The sequence below is a fragment of the Corvus moneduloides genome, chromosome 6 (assembly GCF_009650955.1).
Source record: "Corvus moneduloides isolate bCorMon1 chromosome 6, bCorMon1.pri, whole genome shotgun sequence".
Lineage (NCBI taxonomy): Eukaryota > Metazoa > Chordata > Aves > Passeriformes > Corvidae > Corvus > Corvus moneduloides.
This window is the reverse complement of record NC_045481.1, coordinates 6,018,569-6,043,391: the sequence shown is the minus strand read 5'-3', so window position 1 is coordinate 6,043,391 and position 24,823 is coordinate 6,018,569. Positions and strand designations below refer to the sequence as shown.

Here is a 24,823-nt window from a genome sequence, read left to right as displayed (position 1 = left end):
AAGCAATGCAAAAAATGAGCAGAGGATCTCCAGGGTGGTGAGAAAAGAAACTAAAAGAAAGTTTGGGTACATTAAGAGACAGCCTACATAATTGCCCACAGCAATTTAGTTTATTTAATTAAGTGTATTAACATTGGTAAGAGATTTGAACATTTGTTACAAGAAAGGGAACAGATGTGATTTTCTGGAGCATCAGAAAAACTCAGCATCAACCAAACAAGAAAAGCAGTTTGCTTACCCCCTTCCTGCAGAAAAATGAAGTCAGAATGGGGATCAGAGGACCAGCAGGGAGCTCATAAATAGGCCTGGCTGGAGAAAAAGAAAAAAAAATCACCCCTCATCATTCTTGACCAGGATGTCAGCAGTGGCTTTGCTGCCCTTGGGACAGTGGCACAATCTCCAACTGCATCCCTGCACTGCCCTTTGCTTCAAAACAAAAACACACTAACTTAAATGAGTTTGGCTATGCAGCATGAGTAAGTGTTTGCAGATGTTTATTCTGCTTTAATTTTATCTTATTTCACAGTGCATCTTCAATTTAAAGCTCTTAATAGATGGCAGTCAAGATCACTGAATGGCTATTAACTACTGCAGCTTGGCAAATGAGAACCTCAACTCGAAAGTCAGGTTCTGCATTTCAGCAGTGTCAAACTTCAGAAGTTATCTAGATCAAAATTAAGAGCTTTGAAAAGAAAATACTTTTAGACCCTAAAAAATAAGTCTAAACTCTATTGCTTAGCCAATCAGCTTTCAAGGTATCTAAATCCAAGGAAAGATGACAGATTTGAGTTAAATTTTAATAGTATTATCAAAGTACTGAGTGTAATTAGTTAAAGCAGCTACAGAACTTAGTTTTTAAATTACCACTTAAGGTAGCTAAGTAAAGGAATTTTTATTATGTTTCAGAGCTTATAATAATCAAAGTTTACAGTAAATCCACAGAGTTCAATAGAATTAACTGGCTGTAAATCTCAGAGCATAAAACTGGTTTGCAGAGTAGCATGTAAGCGATTCCCAGACTCTCTGCAAGGTGCCAGCCATGGAGAGAGCTGATTAGTCAGCCTTTGATTAATTGCCTGTTATATTAGAGCCAGGGTCAATCTACTCAATTAGGTGAAGGTCTGGTGGAGATCAGAGATGTAAATCAAAACCTGCAGCAAAGGCACAAGAGGAGAAGGTTCCAGCAGCTTTTCTTCCCTGCAAGGACCTGTGTGCCCCAGGCAGGTGGCTCTCCAACCACAGCTGTGGATCACGGAATCCCAGACTGGTTTGGGTTTGAAGGGATCATCCCATTCCAACCCCTTCCATGGGCAGGGACACCTTCCACTAGACCAGGCTGATCAAAGGTCCATCCAGCCTTGAACACTTCCAGGGATGGGGCAGCCACAGCTTCTCTGGGCAACCTGTGCCAGGGCCTCACCACCCACACAGGGAAGAATTTCTGCCTAACATCTGATCTAAACCTGCCTTCTCTCTCTTTGAAGCCATTCCTCCCTTGTCCTGTCACTACATCCAAGGCTGCACCCACCATGGTGCCACCTCCAAACACACAAGGCTGGAGCTGCTGTGGGATAGGAGGGACTCACATAAGGGGGACACAGCAAGAAGAGGCTCAGTGGAAGACAAACCCCAGTGGGAAGCTGTAAATCCCTGAATATGAGAAGCAGGAGAACGTCTGGGGAAATGGTGCAATGTATTAAAAAGGCACAGATTCAGATTAGTTTAAAACCTACCATATTGTGACACTGTCCACAGGGTGACTGGGTGTGGAGACAGAAATAAGGAATGATTTGAAACTACAGTTATACCACAGAGACTGGGGAACTGTCTTGACAGGGTGCTGAAAACACTGTATTTTTAAACATTATCAATAACTAGTAAAAACCTGTAATAGAAGACCAGCTTGTCCCCAGAGACACATGAAAATGGCCATTCTTCAACACCCTATGGAAGAAAAAAGAAGCCCATGGAAATCTAAGTAATAAACCTGGATTTAAAAAAGGAGAATTATATAAAAATCAGTGTAGCGCTACAAAGAAACAGCTGGAAAGGCAGAAACACTTCAGAGACCATGTACAGGTACTATAGGAAAGCATAAGGATACTTATTAATTCAAAATATTTTAAAAGGACAAAAAAAATCAATTTGTTGATTGGGATTGAATGGTAACTTAAGGCAGTTACTGGTAATAAAGCCAAAAAAGGGGAAAAAACTATCCCTCAGAATGTGAACATCATGTTCAGAGGAGGAAAAGAAAAACAGATTGTGAACTTCTGTCAAGCTCAATGTGGAATCATAGCAGGGCAGACCAAAAAACAATTGTGGTCAGCAACTTTCTAATGGCATAAAAATTTATTTACAACTCCTTTTCAAGTGTTGCAGAAATAGGATGCCTTTCTGAGAGCTGATGGGGTTACTGATGATGAAAGTATACAAGGAGCACACATGATGATAAGCCTAGAGCATGAAAGTCAGATTTTGCACTAGTGTTACCTGCAGAGAAGCTGAAGGACATAATTCAGAACTATTTTTGCCCAGAAAAAGGAACCCAGTGACCACCCAAATAGTTCCTTGAAAATAGTTCAGTGCTCAGGAACAAGGCAAATGAAGAAATGTTATGAAAACTAGTAAGACCACAAAAAGTATTGCCAGTACAAATTCATTCTGCTCCCATTTCTTCACTACAGTGTAGAAGTCTTAAAAGACTTCTTAAAAAACTTAAAAGACTTAATAGCACCACCACATAATAGCACCGTGCTGATACAGACAACCTGGGTAATGAGGGGTCTGCAAGAGCTTCTGCTCAAGGAAAAAACTTAATTTTGTCAAATAAAGAGGTAATTATGGGATCAGAGCAGATGGAGGGGTAATAAAATGGGGGTAATTAGCGGCCAATAAGGAATGAATTGTAACTACACCTTTCTAGAAAACAACTAGAGGGCACACAACAAAATGAGCAGGTATTAGGTACAAATCACAGTGCACAGAAATAATGTTTCATGCAACACAAGACTGTGGAACCCACTGCTGCAGGTGTTGCAGGGCCTGGAAGCATAAGTGTTTCAAAAACCAAAGGGATAAATGGGTTCATCACAGGCCATCAAACCTCTGGGTTAGGAAGTTCCCGTGCTGCTGATTGTCAGAAACTCTGCTCTTAAATATTCCCCCCAGGTACTTGCTACCAGCCAGCATCAGGGACCTTTGCTTTGACACAGCACAACCACTCTTCTGGCACTACACCACAGATTTCTTTCTTGTTTAACTTTTTAAATTATTTTTAAATTTAAAAACAATCTGAACCCATAAGATTGCAAGCTGTTAACAAACTATGAAAAATGAGCTGCTTGGTTTGCAGCTTTCACTCAGTAAATCAAAGAAAAAATAACCTTCTCCAGTAGCTTTACCCATCAAATAAACCTTTCTGATCATTTGCTTTAGGCTCAAGGGCAGCAGTCCCAGCAGGAATGGTATCTGAAAGCTAATTCCCACTGCTAATCACCCAGCAACTAACAGACTACCACAGGTGTGCTGTGTACACATCAGTCAGTACCAGTCCCTGGTCCTGCATCTCAGTTATCACAGATATTGCATAATCCAGATCACTCCTAAACTAGGGTGAGGCATTAATCTGGAACATTATCTTCATTCATGCTGGTTTTCCTGAGGTGCTCTCAGTTTATTCTAAGCAGCACAGGGACAGGTCACCTCTCTGGTAATGGATGCTCTGCCAGGAGGGTAGAGCCAGTTCTGGGCTCCTCAGTACAGGAGAGACAAGGAGCTCCTGGGGTGGTTCAAGCAGAGGCTGTGAGGATGATTAAGGGTCTGGAGCTTCTCTCTTATGAGGAAAGGCTGAGGGAGCTGGGCATGTTCAGCCTCAAGAAGAGACAACTGACAGAGGACTGTATTCAAATATCTTTAGGGTGGATGTCAAGGGTATGGGTCAGGCTCTTCTCAGTGCTGAGCAACAGGACAGAGGCAGTGGGCAGAAACTGATGCACTGAAGTTCCACCCGAACATGAGGAAGAACTTCCCTACTGTGCAGTGATTGAGTGCCAGAACAGGTTGCCCAGAGAATGTGTGGAGGATCCCTCACTGGAGATATTCCAGAACCATCTGGATACAATCCCATGCCGTGTGCTCTGGGATGATGCTTGAACAGGAAGGTGAGACCAGAGGACCCACTGAAGTCCCTTCCAACATGACCCATTCTGTGCTTCCATCTCCCAAGACAGCAGAATCCTCTCCTCCAGCCTGGAGTCTCCTCCATCCGGAGGAGAAACTCTCACAAGTGGATGTTCTCTTGGCCAGCTAACGTCGCTGCAGCACTGGCAAAACAACATCCTTCTTTCAGCCCCTCCCATGTGCATGTAAGCAGTGGGACACTCAGGAGACACAGAGAGTTTCATGGATGGGCTTTGCTGCCTGATGGAGAGGTCTGGGAACCAGCACACAGAGCACCAGCCCAGCCCTGCCCCACTGATGGGCATGGAAACCACAGAAGCCTGAGTCCATCTTTGATGATCCTTGTGGGTCTCTTCCAACTCTTGTTACTCTATGATTCTATCTGAGGCAGAAACCAGCCCAAGAATAACCATTACATTTTGGAGGAAGGGAGGTTGAAAAACATCTGATTACTTTTTGAATTAAAACCACTCAACTTGGAGAGAAAGTCTTCATGTCAGCCTAGATTCCCTTGACCTTTCTGGCACAAGTAGGGAAACATAGCCAAGTAGGGAAAAAAGAGATGGGGAGGGGAATGGGGAGGGAAGGAAAAGGGGTGAGAAGGTAAACTAGAAAAGGAAAAAGCAATTGGCAACATATTCCCCCTCAACTGGGTGATAACAGTTCAGCTTCCAACTTTTAAATGAGAATTTCTCCCAGAAAAATGACAATATCTTTTTATTTATCTTTTTCTTTGATGCTGCCAAGCTTGGCTGCCAACAAAATAAGTTTTGAATAAAAATGTTTTGACCAGCTTTCCCTGAAGCACTCAATTAGTGGTGAAGGGCAGAGCAGGAAATGGAGGGGGTAAAGAAAAGAGGCCAGCAGCTGGGCTGCAAACAAAGCCAGGCTGACAGAGAAGCTGGCAGCACTCTGGCCACCAGGCACCTGACAAATCTGTGTTCAGGATAAAAAATCCAGCCCTTTATCTCAAGCAAGGCTTATCTTTTGAAGGATGTCCTGTACCATCTTCTCCATAGGACTCGCCCCAGGCTGCTGAGATCCCTCAGACTCCGCTGAGGGCCTGGATTTAGCAACAGGGATGGGCAGCGCTGAAAATAAATCAGGAGGCTCCTTAGGAACCAGTCATCACAATGACAGTCACCAGGCTGGCTTAATATGACTCCAACCACGCTTCTTGCACTCGAGTAACAGCTCAGATACAGCAGTAGGTCAGTCTCCTTTCAGTCCTCAGATTCACCTCTTCCTTTTTCTAATTCTTTTATTATACAGTAGTACATCTCTCAGGCATCTCAAACTCAATGCTCCGTTTGTTGGCTGCCTGACAGGTCTCAAAAAAGCACATCTTTCCAATTCCAGAGCAATTCTGTTTAATCTTGTATGAAGAAGGTGTATTGCTTAAGTAACTTTTTCCACCCCTCCTTCTCTACAGGAAAAAGGGAAGAAGTTAGAAAGAAGAATGACAGAAATGTTTCAACCTAAATGGGAGCAATTTGCATGCAAATCAGGTTTTTCAGGTGCCACAAAAGATGTGGGTGCCCTGACAATCTGAAGGGAAGGAATAAAAGGAAGGGTGAATTTGACACAAACACTGTCAAGTGATGAACCCGAAACTTTTAGCTTCCTCACTGGGGCAAAGTGTCCCGGAGAGAGTTTCTTCCATACTACCTACGTATTTATTTTCATTCTCATTGGCACTACCATTGTAAGAAGAAAAACCTATTTCTCCTCGTATTTATACACTTTCTCAAAGCTCCTTGCATGCAAGAGCTACAATCGTAGTCAACACGAGAGTAGGTGCAACCGGAGGTAAACCCAAGTGGGAAGTGGTTTCATTGCAGACCTTGATGAGAAAATGAGTTATACAATCAATAAAGTAGCACCAGACTGCAGAGGAAGAGAGAATCATATGATGTACTAAACAGCACCCAGGCATTTTCACCAGTAAATCACAAAACTGCGGGGGTTAGCAGGGGCACAACAGGGGTGCTGAAGCTGCTGAACACACAGGAGCTGCAGGAAAGACAGCCACCAGCACTTCAGCTCAACCAGCTCCTCCCAGGGGTGTTTGTCCCAGCAGGTAGCATTTGTTATCCATATGGAAAAATCTTTACGCTCCAGAGCTGGCACTCCTTGCTCTAAGTAGGGGGTTTTGTGCCTCTCAAAGAGACGCCTTTCAGAGACTGATTCCCATAGACATTTATATTTTTCTGGCAGCACTGAAGTAATCTTTTGGGGAACCTGAAGGCACCAAGCCCTGTAGCAAGGGATGCCACAGCACCGCACATTTGGGACCACTGCACCACACCACAAAGCAGCAATGTAGTCATACAATCATGGATTGGGTTAAGTTGGAAGGCAACTTACAGATCCTCTTGTTCAAATCCCCCTGCCATGGGCAAGGAATCTTTCACTAGACCAGGTTACTCAGAGCCCCACCCAGCCTGGTCTTGAGCACTCCCAGGGATGGGGAGTCCACCACCGCTCTGGGAAACCTGGGTCAGTGCCTCAGCACACACAGAGTAAAAATTTCCTAATTACGTCTATTCTAAACCTGCCCTCCTTCTCTTAAAATCCATTCCCCCTTGTCCTGCCACCCATGCCCTTGTGAAAATTCCCTCTCCAGCTCTCTTGGAGCCCCTTTAGGTACTGGAAGGGCTTCAAAGGTCTCCCTGGAGCCTTCTCTGCTCCAACTTGAACAGCCCCAACCATCTCAGCCTGTCTTCACAGGAGAGGTGATCAACTTTGTGGCTTCCTCTGGGCTTCTTCCAACCGGTCAACACCTTTCTTGTGTTGATTCAAACCAGATCTGCAGCACTGCCAGACACAGGCAGACAACATTTTCACTAAAGCCTTGACATCAAATTGAACAGATTTTATACCTGAAAACACAGAGAGAGCAACAAAAGAAAACTCCCTGGCTTTGCCTTCCCATGGATTCTGCTCAAGAGACCCGTCATACCAGGAGACCAGCAATCAGATTAGGAAACATGCCACAGCTGCCCATTCCTAACACAGACACACACCTGGTCTTGGAAAACTTTTACTGAGCACGTGTTTTGCGAGCATTCATTTTTCCAGGCTCTACTTCCATGTTCCCGGTACTGTAATGCAATTTACCATCACTGCCCTTACAAAAGAATTACACCCTTTCTAAAATAAACCGGGGCTACATGACAGATCTAAACCAGCAAAATGCATCAGAGCAATTAGTGGTTCTGCTGCCTTTATGGCTCTGATTGGAATTCCGATCTCCAGTGAGAAAATACAGTGGCTCTGCATACGGGCTCCATCTGCCGGCACGCCGCTCTCCTGGCTCTGCTCAGAACATAGTAAACTGAAACAAAACCTACACAGCCATCAATTACATTTTCTTCCCTCAGCCTATGAATTTCAATAAATACACCATCTGTTCATCTTCTGTGTGGGAGTTCAGTCATCTTCTTGGCAGCAATATTATTCTAGAGCAATTACCTGTGTCTTTATCACCTATCATTGTGCTTCATCATCTTTTCATCATGTGTAAAAACCAACCACTTTATTACTACAATTTCTGTAGGCAGCCGGGTCCTGTTAGTTACCATGGAGATGATCTGTCAAAAGAAGTCTGCATTTAAAGAAGTAAAAGCTGTGAAAAGGAGGAGGAGAGAAACACAAAGAGCCTGAAATGAACTTGTTTCTCTAAGTCAGAGTTTAAATACAAAAGGCACATCTCAGGCAGCAACGCTGAGATGCCACTAACAACCTAGTTAGGAATCCATCAACCTGCCAATAAAGAGGATGAGTCAATGGCTCACAAGCATTACAATATGCGCAGAGGTCGGAGATTTGGCTTTAATCCCTCAGCCCAGTCCCACGACCCGCTCTAAGGAAGGCTGATTTCTTATTACGATAAATCAAAAGATAAAGCCGGGAGAGGGAGGACAAGCTGGGACGACAGGCAGGCGGCAGTGGCAATTTCCCCCCCTGACAGTCACAGGCATGACAGTGACTCTTCCATCAGCTGCACTACAGTTTGTACCCGTTGCTGAACATCTCTTGGAATTAATCTCTTTCTTCCTCAACTTCACTCTGGTTTTGCCCCACTTTCTCTCACGCCTTCCATGCATTCCTGCTTAGCTCTGCTCTTTTGCTGCTTCCCTCACAAGCTGCACGTTGCTCTCCTCTTTCCATAAACCATACACACGCTTGCAGCTGTTCCACCTCTCTCTTTCCAGATTCCCATATATTTTAAAGGCAGCTGTCAGTGCCAACTATTTACAGATGCTTGCTCCCTCCCCCACCCACATACACTCCCTGCCTTCACTTCATGAAATCCTGTTTTTCCCTTTGAATTTTTTCATCTTCTCTGGGCTCCAACTCCCATCCCTCCAAGCTGTAATTGCTCTCATGTTACTGCAGGAAAAATATTAGCGAAGTACAAAGGACTTGCTGATGCTCTGTGTTTCTAGGATGCATCATTAGCAGCCTTGAGCTGAGACATGCCGGGCTGCAAACTGCTTTGGCTCACTTCACCCTTGTATCCCTGGAAGAAATAAGCAACCTCAGAGCTATCCAATTTGTTTAATATCAAGTCCACATGCACTGAGTTTTAATGATGTGGATTGTCATTCTGAATTGCAAGGGAACAAAAAGTGACCACCTACATTCGCTGTGTTCACAGCTACCTTCCATAATTGAATTTCCACAATCTTGCAAATCGCAGAAAGACAGGTAGGGAGGGAGAAAACATTTTCCAGAAGTTCTCCACACTTAAAAGCACTTTAATTTCTGTCCGTCCACCTCGAGACTCAATTTTCCTAAGTTCTAAGTGCCAATACTTCCCATGGATTTCTGCCTGCAGAAAACTTTCTACGTTAGATAGCTGAGTCTAAAGAGCCTCAAATTAAGGTACTGCAAGATAGGAGGGGGGATTACAATAAACCATTAAGCAGGAAAGGAAAGAGAGTGATGAAAATGGTTTTTTTAAAAAAAATTAAAACCAAGGATATATCAGGAATACAATGTCATAGTTTAAAATGGACAAAACCAAGAACACCAAATCTGAAAAAAATCAGCATGTGACAAAATATGAACTAAACAAGAAAAAAACACATTTTGATCTCATATTTGATCTCCCCGGAAAATTTATAGTGGAGCAAAAGTTCTTCCCAACTGCCCCCTTAGCAGAAATGCTGTTGAAGCAAGACTGAAACTACAGACAGATCAGACACTGCAACAGCTTCAGTTGCTGAGGAAATGGCACCCACACACTCCTCTTTATCTTTAAAGATGTGGGCCTTGTGTTTCCTCTCTCTCTTCAGATACCTTTTGCAGGCAGGTTGAGCCATCAGCTTCCATATGGTGCTTTACCTTCTACAAGACAGGTCCAGGGAAAGTCACATTCCTGCTCTTTAGCGCAGAGGGTTGCTGCACAGATTGCATGGAGATGGAGAAGTGCCCAGGCTAAAAAGTGGTTTCCAGCATCCTGGGCCAACTTGGGCCGTCACTTGGTAGGCAAGCTGTAGAAACTTCTGCTTCTGCTAACCTCATTTCCCCCAGCCAAGCCTTCCAGACAGGCTCAGAGGATGCTGACTCCATGCACAGGATCTCTGTGCCATTCCAAGGCAGATGCCCTCAGCCAGCAGCATCTGTGCTGCCTCTGCCCTTGGCAGGTGCTGGCAGGAAACCGGGACAGACGCCGGTTCCGCTTTTCTCCTCCGCTTTCCCGACAGGTCTGCAGAGACAGCCGGGAGGGCTGTGCCCACAGGCAGTGCTGCCTGCCCTGCCTGCTGCTGCTGGGGCTGCTCTGCCTGGGGCAGGAACACCACAGAGCACCACACACAGCCACCAGTGGGACACAGAGGGCAAGGTCCTCATCTGCCACTCTCATTCTCCCAAATCCTCAGCAACTTCGCAAAAATTACTACTTCTGCTTATTCTTCTGCTTGAGCAGATGTCTTCAGTCAGTGCTGTGTGCCTGCACAGTGATTCTCCCTCTCTAGGGCTCTTACAAGGGCATGCAGGAGAGGGAGAAGGGAAAACACTATGGGGCTTGTGGCCTGTCCCAGTCTGGCCACCCATGGCTTGTGAAAGACATGAGGAGTGAGCAGCAGATGATGACAGGCAGGAATAAAAGTGGAGTATCAGATAAAGAAGAATTTCTTCCAGTCTTTCCATTAAATTGAATACACATAAGCCAACGGAATGCACACACCGCTCCATTTAATGGCCAAAGCATTCACCAGGAATGGGCCTTGCAGCTCCCTTGACAGGGCAGAAAAGGAAGAACCAGTAGTACCTGGTCCTAACTCCCCTCCAGAGAGCCAAAAGCATATTTCCCCAGTGGCACCCAGGGGCTGCTGCAGCAGTGACAGGCCAGATCATTGGTCGGATCAGGCAGGAATTGCTCTGCAGGCCAGAGTGGCACAACTCAGGGGGGTTGCCAAGGGGAAGCCGTGGCACATACAGCAACTCCAATAACATCAGCAGGCCCTGCACCTTCCCAGAGCAGCCTGCTAAAACCTGCAGCCTGCTAAAACCTGGAGCCTGCAGAGCCCAAACCACTGCTCCTGACAAGGGTCCGTACCAGGACAGTGGGCAAAAGGAATCTATTCGTCCCTCAGGAGCACCACACATCTACAACCCCTCTAACACCCAGTATGACCCTCCAGCTACATGCACAGCTATCACCTTTCCAGACTGGGATGGGAGTAGACAGAACATGGGGTTTGGCTGCCTTCAGATGATATCTACAGCCCACCACTACTGTGGTCCTGTACGATCATCCCTTGGCATGATAATTAACATGTGGACTCAGCAGATATTCATGATCTGGGCTGGTGTTTGACAACCCAAGTGTAAAACAAGCAGTGGCTGGACAGAGCAGGCTGGGAAAACACGTGGCATGCCAGATGCTCATCAGCACAAGGTCACTATTGCCTGGCTTTTCTTCACCAGTGGCAACCACATGGTTGGACCACCTAAACTTGCTTTGAACTGTCATAAATGTATTCCACCCAGTGATCCAGCATCACTCTATACCAAACCACAAGGTAGGAAGGACAGTGGGAAAGGCACAGGAAGAAGCTGCACACCAATACTGGTGGCATGGACAGAAATCAGGACCTAATTTGCCTGTTTGATTAGGTTAATGAAGAGGTATCATTAACACCTTTCACTTTTTCCTGTAACTCTGTATAAAGCCATAGACAAAGCAATCCCTACTTCTTTGATCAAAGCAGTGTTAATTATTTCAGTTCACAGCATGTTTCTACCCTCAGTTCAGCAACAGCCTTGACTTGTTCCTTAAAAATTTAACAATAATAGTATTCCTGGCCTCACCCTAGGGCAGCAATTTCCTGGCAGTGCTGGATAGAGTGTACAGTCAGCACTACCCACAGCAGCCTGCCTGGCAGAGGAGCAGAGCTGGGCTGGACTGGATTCAAAGGCAGCGCTCGGCTGAGGAGATGGTGAGACAGAAATCATCAATTCTGACAACAGCCAGGTGGAAAAACAGGAGTTCCCACAGAGCTTTGGGGGTACAAAGGTCAGAAGATCTCAGGTTATCACATCCCCTGTTGTTCTCATGTCACTTCGGGAACGCACACGCTTTTTCAATTTTCCATATACATTGCTGATTTATTGGCTCTTCCACGGGGTTTTACAGCTTTTTCATTAAACACCAATTAAAGTAGGCAGCCAAAGTCAAGCCAGAGCTGTGCACTGAAGACACAAAAAGTCCTGAGCAAACAGTTTTTCCTTCCTCATTTTAGGTTTGAGGAAGAAAGTGACACTGGATCTAGCTGATGCTTTACCTTGTGTCTGCAGGCAGCTGCACGCAATCTTGGTGAAAATTCTTGAAAATATCATTGACAATTCCCTTCGTGTGGCTTCCTGCCCTTTTTACATACAGATATTTCAAGAACAGAGTAAAGCCTTATGCTGTCTTTTGCTAATATTCATGCATGGTGCCAGCAGAGCACCTCAGGGACACCCTGCTTTGTACCCCTCACAAAAATGCAAGCACACAACGTCTGACTGCCAGCTGAACACACCAGCAATCCATTTGCATACTTCATCACATGGCCTCCCACACCAGGCAGATCTGGAATCCTTCAGCCTTAATTTGTCATTATTTTCCTACAACTTTAAAGCCCAAACTCAAGTTGCGATTCTCAGACAAGGGGCTGCAAGTCCTTAGGAAGCTCAGAGCATTTATCCTCTCCAGGGAACAGCTCATCACACGAGCTGCTGCCAGCAATGAAAGACAGTTAGGATTCTCCTGATTAATACAAAAGTAGCATATAAATACTTCCATCAAAAACCACTGTGTCTTATTTTCTAGACCAGGAGGAATCACATTACTGTGACTGCATCTCATGTCTGGTAGCTTACTGGGGGTAAAAAAAAAGGGACAATTTAAATGCTCAGTAAAAAATACTAAAAAAAAAAAAAGTCTGTAGAAAACACGAGACACAAGAAGATACAGAGAAAGGGGAAATAAAAAATCACTATGGATAGAAGGGAGATTATCTGATCTCTCTATCTACCAGACACAGTGCTTAAATTGCAGCAAGAAAACCTGTCAGGAGTGAGTTAGATACGATTCATCTGGATGTGGGTCAAAGGGATGGATCTGTGGTCCTGTCCAGCTTTATTTTCTGTGATTATCTGTGCTCCTCAGCACTCATAATTCAAGACACCCTCCTGGTGCTTAGTGTGCAAAGCCAGCCAAAACAGGAATTGTTTCCCATTTTGCTCAAGCTACGGAGTTTCCTCATGAAAATAATAATGCCTCCGTTTAGCCTGGGGTCCTAAACATCCAAACAAATAAGAGTAAAAAATAACCACGACTAAACAACAAAAAATAGAGTAATTCTGCAAAAAGAAAGTCAGTATTAAAATCCATTAGGCAGAGAAACACAGCATCTATCAAATTTATTGCTTGGTTTCAGGACTTGGGAAGAGTCTCTTCATTTCCTGTACCTCTTGAGTATTTACTATGTCCCCTATGAGCTAAGTCTCCTAGAGTCATTTTAATGTCATGTTCTAAGCACTTCAGTGTTGTAAATCATTGATTTTTATCTTCTTCTCCCAATCAATGCAAAGATATTTATGCTGAACACATAAAAGCACTTGACACTATAGAGAAACCAATTACACCCTGCGAGACGTTTGCTTTTGGTCGTTGACATCATGGAATTATCCATTACACTTTGCACATGCCTGCCATTTACAGGAAAGCAGTGTGACCTTGCCTGTCTGAAGTTTGCATCCCTGCATCCTGGTGGAACAGCGTGGCAGGAGCTCGAAGCAGAGATGCCCATCCCTGGCTGGGGAGTGCCTGAGCTGCAGGCTGTGAAAGCTGGGTGAAATTATGAAAGGAGAAGCAGCTCTCATGTCAGCCCCACTCCTGTGCTCCTACCAGGCACTGCTTGCTCTCAGAGATGAGGTGGTGATCAGACAGATCTACTTCTGACTGCAGTCACCCTTCCCTCCACAGCCCCAGGGACAGACTGGAAATCTTCATTATTGCTCTGTGTTTGCCAGTGCTTCAAGGATGGCTCCTACATCCACCTTCTGCCAGTGTGCCAGGCAGGTCCTTCTGTCTCTTCCCACTCTCACACATCGGGCTAACAATGACTGCATTAAACTCCAGGGCAGGCACATGCTAAAGCACTTGCAAATTGCCTAGACCACCCCACCATCCCTTGTGGCTCCCATACTCCATGGCCCTGGCAGACAGGTTCAGGGGATGAGCCAGGAACCAGCCCTTTTATCTTGGCAAAACTGCAGCAGCCTTGTCAAGTCTCGGAGCGATTTGCGTTCGTGACGCCCACCAGTCCCTGTCTTGCACTTTCTACTTGTAGCAGCAGCAATTCACACCATCCCAGCAGAGCACTGACGAGTCTGTGCTCCCTGGGAAAGGACCCAGCACCAAAGGGCCTCCCAGGAGGTGCTGTCTTCCCAGCCTCACAGTACTTTCTCTCCCATGTCACCTGCTCAGCAATGGAAAGGAGCTCTCCTGCCACACTGTGACTGACACTTGGATGTGCCCTGCTGCCACACAACTTGGTGCTTTCCTTCTCACAAGTTAGACAGGAAAGTGTTTGTCTCAGCACTAAAACAGCCAGCATTATTTGAGGAATAAGTGTGTTGAACAAGACCATGCAGGAGAGTGCTGTACCTTCCCTAGCACTGCTGCCGACTTTGCCTTTCCATTTCAGGTGCTCAGATGTTCTCTGAAGTTGGCGCACACCTGTAGCTCCAGCAGGTGAAGAACAGCCCTCACAATTTGCTCGAGTGAACTGCACTTCATTTTAAAACCTTGGTAAGATCTTCCAGTGTAGAAAGTAACGCCAGTGAAGTTGGGGAGCTGTGATGGTTACGTCTGACCCAGCCTGTAAGCCACGAGCACAATTTTAATGAGAGTATATAAATATATAGAGAGGGAATATTACCCTCCAAATCCTTCTCCCTTCTTGCAAGAGCAAGAATTACAAAAGCAGTGACACGAGGAGAAGCCTTAGGGCCTAGAGTCATCATGTTTGATTCTCTGAGTTCCCAACTGACCCAGCTGAGTGAGGCAGAACTATCTCTCATTAGTAGAACAATTAACTTTCTGTGTGCCCAGGCACTGCTTATACTGAATCTATCTCAAGTTTCTGGACTTTTCCTTAGAGAGTGTTGGGGTTTTTATCTCTTGCTGTTAAAACAGGCAGAATTCAGCCAAGTTCACTGCAGATCACTCCCGTTAACAGGAGGCCAAATCGCTCAGGGGAAAAGGGCAATAAAAACCACCACTGCGTTTAAAGGCTGACAACCATATTGTGAGCCTCAAATTTTAGGAAAAATAAAATCCCTCCTCCCTGTTATTCACCCAGTTCTGAACACCTGGAGCATCAGGCAGTCACAGGAATGGTGTGAGGACACGAAGCAGAAAAGATGGCCCTTATTTTAAAGAAATACAAAAGAGCACAAAAGAAATGCTAATGACAAGAACTTGCAGCATATCAATTCAATGGCATTAAGCCCGTTGGCTATCTCTCTTCTCCAAAAATCAAAGCAGTCTTAAATAATAACTGTATGAAATTAAGCTGATTTCATACTCTTTAATCTAAATGAAGACAGCACGCATGGCTCAGTTTTAAACCATAGAGGAAATAACAAGCTTCATTCAGAAGGAGAGTGTGTAGACAGAAATTTGGCATCATTCTGTTAATCTGCTTTACAGTCATACCTAATTAGGAAACACATAGGGAAATTAATTGGTACAAACATAAACTAGCAGTAATCTCTACTACAATAACACCTATGCAGCATTCATCAGGCAGCAGCCAATCTGGTTCAAAAAATCTGTTACCAACAGGTCTCCTACTTGACAATGCTACATTTTGGTGTCTGAAAACCAGGGTGGTCTGACAGGCAGCTTGTTCAATTCACCTGGACAAACACCACCAGCAGCAGCTCTTCCAAAAGCTGGAAAGAACCTGGATAGGTACTGCTGCAAAAAGAGAAAAAGTTATGGTAGAACTGTGGCATTTGTAGGTCTCATGTACCTTCTCTTTAAAGGCAGAACTGAAGAAAATAAAGCAGATAGAAGGGAGAGAGGAAACACTGTGTATTTTTTTTTTTAATGTATTATTCTGGAAGTATGTATAAGCAATTTTCCTTGCCTCAGATTGAAATGAGAGCATTTGATTTTTCACCTCAGTTATGTAAAGTCCCCTCTCTGTTATCCACAGCCCTTCCTTTCCTCTCATCATCTCTAATTTTCACAGGTGAACAAGATGTACTCTATTTAGAAAACAAACAAATATGTATTTCAAAAGCATCAGTTATCTAATGCTGAGCCCACATACAGATCTTTTTCATTCAGCCAGAGCAACTGCTTGGGATCATCTCCCCTCTCCTGCTGTGAAAGGCAGTCAATTTTAATTTGGAAGAAGTATTGCTACCATGAAAGCGAATAGAAACCCATCATGTGCTGCCTTACAGAGGGGTCAGAGCACAGTCCTGGCTCCAGCACTTCTCTGCTGGATTTCAGCACTGGTTCCTCCATGTCCAGCACTGAACAACCCCCTGTCCACATGAGCAGCACAGTCCACACAGACTGGAGACCTGAACTCCCACACGGAGCAAAAATCCACGCCAAATGCTCACTAAATAATCAGCCAGCCATACATAAGCTGTTTATGGGGTAGCAAGGAGCTACCGACCCCTTCTGACAGCAGGAGCAGCCTCCAGGTGGCTCGACATCCTGAAGAGCAGGTTGACACCCTGAATCACCACCCTGCCACTCTGGATGCAGCCTTGGAACATTATCAGTAGGCAGGTGTGTGTGGCACATCTGAGCTCCCACCTGAAGTGAATTCGAAACCTCCCAGCACAGGGAAATTTTGCTTCAAGCTGTGCTCTGCTGCTCTGCTGACACAATGATTTATTGATTTACCTCTGTGCAAGGAAAACAGGAGCACCTCCAGTCAAAGGATGTGTTGCATTATAAGGTTGTGCTGGAGAAGGGGAAAAACAGTGTAAAAACAAACAGTTCTTTTGTGGACTCTGCTAGAAGCACAGGAGGGATGAGCTTTGGTTTGTTTGTTTCCTTAAATCGTACACAAGTATTGTACTTTCTTTTTTTTCAAGAGATTAAAAGCTTTTCAGAATTAGTACAGCCACTCTAATGTTCAAAGCTCCTCTAAAAAGAGGGCCAAGCCTTCTTGGTACAAAAAGTTTTCATCTATCAAAATTTTCTGTGAAATAACAAAAACTTCTGCTTAATTCGGTTTTATTTTTATCTATTTTAAGCAATCATCCTGCAGAGTAAGATTCCTATGAGCAAATTCTGGAGGCACTCCCATCACAGGGATGCTGCACTGCCCTCTAGAGCCTCTCTCACTTTCTCATTCCAGCATCTAGGCAAAAATTCCTACAGAATTGGCTCTAAAGACCACAGAGGGGAGTGCTGTCTACCAGATATGCGGCACAGCCAGTAATTAAGACAAGAATTCAGACTCAAACTCTTCAGGTGGTTGTCAGTGTATTTTGGACAATATTTCACCTGTCCCTGCCTCTATTTAGGAAGGCACTTCTGTGAAATACAGTATTGCATTTTAGGAAGGACTTTCGATATCAGCATCTCTATCTCCTATAGAAATAAATATGCTAACAAAGAGAAAAATAAATATTGTATTTTTAATGACTTGCTCCTTTCCCCAAAGCCACAACTATTCCTGCAACTCGGATCCCAGAACGAAGAATCTACCTGACCCTGTCAAGATGGAAAATTGCTGCACTCAGACCTGCTGCATCCAAACTCTGTGCAGTGCTAGAGAATGATGGATATTGCTCCTGTGAGTGTTTTGCTTTGATTTTAAATTAGTTTTAGTGCCTTTCTCTCAGATTCATAATGAAAGATCCTCCAACACAGCTCACTAGCATACCTACATACCCACCTTCAAGCAGCTGACTGTAATAATGTTTTCCATTCATAATCCAGCAAGGAGAGGATAAAACATACCTTAACCCTAACACATCAAACTACAGCAAATACCTCTGTCAATATCACATCCTAACAGCCACACAGACACATTTGCATCGCCCTTGTAGCAGGAGGTGGACTGGTACACCTCATCCTTCTCCTCTGGGATTGGCAGAGCATCTTCCACACATCATTCCAGACCTCCTGCTTCAACCCACATACTGCCCCAACAGGTGATATCTGCCTTGCTGTCCTGAAAGACACAATTTTGCCCACAAAAAGGGGATGAAATGAGGACAGGACCTGTTTGGTTTGGTTTGTCACTGCCCACATCAAACTACACAAATGGCTGTGGGAGATGATTCATTCCAAGTGCGTAACAGGACACATGCCTGAAGGGACACAGACACACAAAATACCCTTCAAAGAGCACAGAGACGTGGCTGAGCCACCCTCCTGCTGTCGATTAGCAGCTGCCTGCTGACCTTTGCAGCACCACAGCAGCAACACTGAGATCAGCAACACTGAGGAGAAGGTCTCTGCTTCATGAGCCACAGGGAAAAGGGAGCAGGAATAAGGAGCACGGAAAAAGAAAATAAGAATAAGGAGCAGGAAAAAGAAAAAAAAAAATGAAAAGAATGGTTGCCCAGTTGCTAAGAGATGTTGGGAGTTACAAAACCAGGACTGTTGGGACCCTCTCAAAGTAGTTTGAGTTTATATTCAGACTTACAGAGCCACAGGAAATGAAGCATCTCTAGAAGACGGTCCTGTACACTGCCCAGACAAACTGCTGGGTGACAGTGGGAACATCAAGGACTGCATTTTGTGCATGCCATTTCAAATCACAGAGGAAAGGGGCACAGGACATGGCTCTTAAATGTTTTTCTGGCTACATGCCAGCATCTGGAAGAGGACTGAGGTCTCAGAGAGGTATCACGATCTCTTAGTCTCCAGCAAACCTCACAAAAGAGTCAAGAATTTGGGGAGTTTGTGTTATTCTCTGAAGTTTACCTGTTTTTCCGAACACCACATCATCTCTGCTGTACCCTGTTCCACCAAGCTTGAGCTTGCATGGTAATTACAGCACATTAAACTCACTCCATGGCCTAACTAAAGCACCTTGAGTGACACTGAGCCTGCTCAGGAGATCTTCTATCTCCTTTTCTATTAAAGTCAGAAAAGATTACCCGTCAGCTAAAAGACACACTCTGCTGGGTGTCACAAACACAGCTCTGAAGTCTTCAGCTTAGCAAGGCTCGGTGTAACCAAATCCCTGCTCCCTCTCATGACACATGACAAACTTACTCTACAGCTTACTCTCTCTGCCTCTCTCCTCCAGACTGGATCCCCAGGACTGCCCTTAGCTATCTCCTAGTTTGGGTCCAAGCTTGGCTCGTTCTGAGGCCTCTCAGGTGGAAGGAGTTTGCTCTTGACAAAGACCTCACTGTCAGGAACAAGATGTGAATGGACAAATGTGTCCTCATGTTTTAAATGCTTCCCAGTCCTCCTGAAAGTGTTACATTCCTTTGGCTTATCCATCTTCACCTGCACTCCCTTACCTTCTTCTCTGTCCTCAGAGATGTACTGCAACCTCTATCCAAGACAAAGTTGGAAAGCTTTTAAGTTGGCCAAATGTACATCACACTGAGTCACACTCAATTAACCTAATCAAGTATTTCTCTTATCAAAACATACGTTTCTGGGCTGGCAGTTTCTGACTCAACCACAACTCATTCAATCTTAAGGAAAAATCATTAGAAAAACCATCTGTTCTCTTTAAATAGAGAAGCTATTTTTGCATCCACAATGAGCCCAAGTAATTATAAAACAAGTGGAGTGGGTTTCAAAAAGAAAAATAAAAAGGGAGGGTAGGACAGCTGTTACCTTGTGATTATCACGGTACTAACGCATTTCTAGCCATGTGAAGTTCAGGCCTTACTCTCCTCACCCTATTATGCAACATGTAACCTATTATCATCCCACTAGCACAGTAAATGCTACAGGGAGGCACTGGGGGCAGAGTGCAGAAGAGTGAGATTTGGTGAATGAATATTTACATACTAGAACTGAACACCAGCAGAATCCCAAAGTTAAAGTTCTCAAAAAAGGGTTGATTCTCAAAGGAAATCAGTGACAAGGTCCCACGCAACTGCTATTTTTATGTGCCGAATTCAAGACTTCATTCCTCAAAATCATCAGTCAGTTGACACCTAATCCTAAGGGATCTGACATTTTTTGCATTAAAATTCCCTGGGCACCCACCTGCTCACAGAAACCATGACAGCATGAACCAAAACAGCAGAACTCTTTTATACCTTATCCTCTCCGTAACCCACAGCACAGAAACTTCTGCCTACATTTCCTGCTGAGATCATCTATTACTAAAGAGATGAAGCACCATGTGAGATCATGTGGGCAGCACTCTTCCTTTCCAGCATGGCTACAAGATGGGACAGCCCTGAGGGGAAGTCCTGGCTTTGCCTAGAAGGATCTGAACCCCACCATCCTCAGTGCCCTGGCCTGTGGGGCCCTCCTGAAGAATTAACTCTCAGTACACCCTGCTGAAGCTGCTCCTTTTAAATGTTCAGTGGACCAAAGAGAAAGGCCAGAGAAGCACAAGTCCATTGTGAACTCCATTGTGAAAGAGTTTCCTGACCTAAGGCAATCTTGACTTTTTGCTCATGCTCCAGTGATTGCTGCTGCCAAGCACAGAGAACATGGACAGCAGTTCAGGAGTGTGAAGACTCCTCTTTCCAGTCCAAGAAAGGGGCACATTCCCCCTCTTTGCTGCTCTGCCTTTCACATTGACTGACTTACAGCAATCCACACAAGCTGCTGGCTGCAGGGCTTCCCATGGAGACACCAGGCTGGTCACTGGATCTGTGTGACTCTTCTGTCTGAGGGCTGACAAAAGCTCCTCATGGATCTCGCTGCAGTGTCTGGGAAGGAAACATTCCTTCAGCGTCTCCAGCTCTTGAGTGAGTAAGCCCAGCACAACTCCCAGTTTTCCATTGCCCTGGAGGAAGATAGGGGAAGTGAAGAGGGTGAAGAACTGAACCAAAAAAGCAAGGAAGCAACGGGAAGGCAAATGGGGAGAAGAGCAGCTCTGGAGGTCTGCCCTTGTGCCTTCAGCAGGGCAAATAAATGACAACATACTCTGTGTAGTCATTGCTGTGGGAGCACTGCAAACAAATGTGCTCCCTAGAATCACTCCTTCCCTCCTGGAGATTGCCCGTTGGGAAATCTTTTTCCATTCCTTTTCCTCTAAAAGGGGAACCTGGAGCTCTGTTCCCAGAGTTGCTAGCACATTTAAGTTATTTGATGTTTTTCTTAACTCTAACACTTGGACCCAAGTTAACACAAAAGAGAAGGTCAGCTTTGTTTTATACTTTTGTTTCTAGGTCATGTTTTTGCAGGAGAAATATGTGGAAACCAGAGGTAAGCAGAGTGAAGGTCAGAGTCAACCAGGATGTGTGTGCTTTTTGAGACTTAAAACTACTGATTTGTCAACATCACTTTACAGGGTTGGCAGGCCTGGGCCGAGGAACAAGTGGCAACTGTGTCACCTTGACACCTTCACAGAGCCTGAAGGATGTAATTCTTGATAGGACAAGGAGTAATGGCTTCAAACTGAAAGAGAGTACGTTTAGATTAGATATTAAGAAAAAATTCTTGGCTCTGAGGGTGCTGAGGCCCTGGCACAGGTTGCCCAGAGAAGCTGTGGATGCCCCAGCCATGGAAGTGTTCCAGGCCAGGTTGGATGGGGCTTGGAGTAACCCGGGATAGTGGAAGGTGTCCTTGCCCACAGCAGGGGAGTACAAATGAGATGAGATTAGATGATCTTTAAGGTCCCTTCCAACTCAAACCATTCTGTGACTCAAGACACACCTAAACCAATTTTCAGAGTGGCAAGGAACAGCACATCTCCTGCCTCCTCTGCCCCACTTGGCCTTCACAGCACAGACCCCAGCATGCCCCAGTGATAAAGAGGAAATCCACGAGCAGCGCCAAACCAGGACACACTGACCTGTACCAGCATAGACAGTACAGTTTGAGGGCTCCTCCTTCAGGTACAACTTTCCATCTGTCTTTGCTAAATTACAGCTCTCTGGTCATTTTGTCATTTGGGACAGATCACATAATCACAGGTACAACTTTCCATTTGTCTTTGCTAAATTACAGCTCTCTGGTCATTTTGTCATTTGGGACAGATCACATAATGTGTTCCTGGGTAATGAAGAAGGTGAGGTTGCCAGTATTTGGGCTAAAATGAGAAGACCGTCAGATGCAGTCAAGACTCTGTAACTGAGTGGTGGGATCACTATTTTGCCACACATGAAGTGCCCCTTACACATGGGTCTTATGAATTGGTAAATATAGATATGTAATTAATACACCATTAGGTGCACATCATGTGGTTCAGTCCATGACAACACTGGCACGTGGCTCTTGGAGCCAGGCAGGATGACCACCCTGATATAGACAGGAAAAACCTGCAGAATGTCAGATCCCTTCTGTGAACTGCCTTAAAAAACATGGCAGAACTGCCCAACGCAAATGACGGGAACAGAAATACTCCTTAATTTGTTCACAGGCTGTCTGCTGACTTCATCATGAAATGCACTCTGCTCCCATTGAAAACTCTGTGATAGGACAATCATACAAAATCCAAGTTGAGCTGCGGAAACAGTTATTACTGTTATACTGAAACACAGGGAGCAAACCAGGTAATTCAAACTGCAGAACAAAACCCAAAGCTGCAAAATGCGGTGAGCATTTGTACATCTCATCTATTACAGCTTCAGTAAAACCTCAACAAGCATTTACTCTGAAGTACAGCAGCAGAAACTCCTGGGCTAATTTTTCAGTAGGGCTCTCAGCACATCTGTATCCCCCACAGGATGACCAATGAATATAATTGCAGCGTCAGTGTTATAGAAATTCAAAAGTCATTTTTGCACCTGGCAAATAAAATAATTTGTAACTATACGCATGTTTCATGGAGCGTGCACATTTTTTAAGACTTTAAAGGCAACTATCACAACTTCACCAACTAAATTCTACACCCTCATCAAACACTAACAGGTATTTTACCTAAATGTGTAGATCTGAAGTAAATCATGAGGCAAAAATATCAGCTGCTACAACAAATAACCTTCTAGTCCTTGTGGCAATGAAAAAAAAAACCTTCTTTCTTTCTATCTGCTCCTCTGGAGAGAAACTCAGGAGATTTCAGGTGCTGCAAAACAAGAAAGAGGACAAAACCCTCCCACATACAAAGCATTTTGTGTGATTTCTATGGTGATTGTGTTGTTCTTCAGGGTTGACTCAAAGTTTTTAAGCACAAAGCATAACCAAGGCACATTATGCAACACGGGTTTCAGACAACAAACCTTCTTAAGTATTTTCAACAAAAGTTATTGATGGAAAATGTTGGTTCAAAAGAGCCACTAAGAAACAAGAGAGAAGAACCACCCACTCTAGAACAGCACTTCATGCCCCGCTGCCATTGTCTGATAAAGACATAACAAATTCTTTGCTGCAGACAACAACATCAGATCCCAATAGTTGCCTTTAAACAGTGGCCCAAATGCTTATCTTGAGATTAAATTCACATTGCCAGCAGGAATCAGCATTGTGTAGATGCCTTCTATTTGTAGAATCCCTCTCCCCACACTGGAAGAAATAATGCTTAGGAAAAAAGAAAGTACCACACTGAAGAGCAATAAATTCTCTTAGAAAGCTCTCTTCTTTCAATTGCAGTGAGACACCACTAGGGCCTGAGTAGATCTGTGTTAAAATCACTGGATTTTTGTTCAGCTACTGAACATTTTTGTTTCCACTGTACAAGCACTTTGTTGTCAGAATAATGTGATGGGAAAGATTTGGGGGACTTTTTTTTTTAATTTATGTACATTATTTGAATATGCTCCCTAAACACTTCTGAGATGTAAACCACATTTTGATTTTCCACATTTTTATAAGAAGTGCTTAATTGTTTCAAAACTCTGGTTTTGACCCAAAATAAGTAGTTCTGGCATCTGCAAACCTGTATTTTTTTTTTTTTTTTTTTGAATAACAGAAATCTTAAAACATGCCTGCCAGCTGTAGGAGTAAGCACCATCTGCAAGTTTCTAGATGCTTTCAAACCCTATCAAAGCCAATGAAGGTTAATTAGGACTGACTCTCCTCTCCTTGGAGGCACCCAGTATCTTGTGCATTTGAGTTATATCATCATCATCATCATAAATCTCATTACAGAGCACTATAGAAACAGCACAGGCCAACAGGAAGGGGAAGCAAAACCTCCACAATCTCAAAGTCAGCATCAGAGCAAGGTGTGGTCTAGTGGAAGATGTCCCTGCCCGTGGCAGAGGAGTTGGAATTAGATGATCTTTCAGGCCCCTTCCAACACAAACCATTATAGGATTCTATGGCTGATGCCCAGCGCAAGTCCCAGCTGTGCCCCCTGCAAGGGGCCATGAGAGGTGCTTGTGAAACAGAGGGGTCAGAACGGTGTGAGGCACCCTAAGAGAGGAAATAAACCTGCCCCATTCCATCCCTGCCCTTCCCCAGGGCCACTCAGGGACCCTGCACTCCTCTCACAGGGTGCTGTCTCCAGGGAGCAGCACGCAGGTGATTGCAAGCCAGAAACAGGGACTGTGTTAATGGAGAGATGCCACCCATCTGCTCCACACAGACACACGGAGGAACAAGTGTCATTTTGTGGGTTTGCTTGCAGGGTGGGCTCTGCAATACCCTCCCAGTACCCTTTTTTTGGCCAGCACTCTCTCTGCCCTCCCCAACCCATCAGTTGCTCCTGATGTAATCAGAGAGACTGTTCTTGAGATCATATCCCTCTTGGTGCTGCTCTTCTCAGGACATCACAAATGGCATCTTGTTTCCCTCATACCCACTGAGAAGGCTGCCACAAGGTCACTTTTCATTGCCTTAACCAAGTCCTGCAGCTGCTGATGGGTAACACGGGCAATTTTAACAACTGTTTACCCACTCATTTAACCCTCCAACACAAAGCCAATCTATCTTAAACATAAAAAGGAAGATATCCAAGAAGTTAATTCTGGATAGCACAGGCAACAGAGTATCACTGATTGATTAAAACATGCCTGATTGGATTTGATTACAGCCACTGTCACAGGCTGGGTGTATATGTGTCTG

The 24,823-nt window shown here is 44.6% G+C and overlaps 1 protein-coding gene across 4 annotated transcripts in view; it reads right to left on the bottom strand.

The window, feature by feature from the left end:
- The window catches only part of SYT16 (synaptotagmin 16), a 103,633-nt gene that overhangs the window by 73,405 nt on the left and 5,405 nt on the right, over window positions 1–24,823 (bottom strand). For 2 of the 4 annotated variants that reach the window (XM_032112573.1, XM_032112579.1), the window contains exon 2: window positions 20,462–20,660. The exons of 1 other annotated variant lie outside the window; for it this stretch is intronic. The gene's annotated coding sequence lies outside the window, so the exon portion shown is untranslated. Of the gene's footprint in view, window positions 1–238; window positions 313–20,461; window positions 20,661–24,823 lie in introns of those variants that run through there. One more of the 4 variants, XM_032112574.1, reaches the window with a different exon arrangement.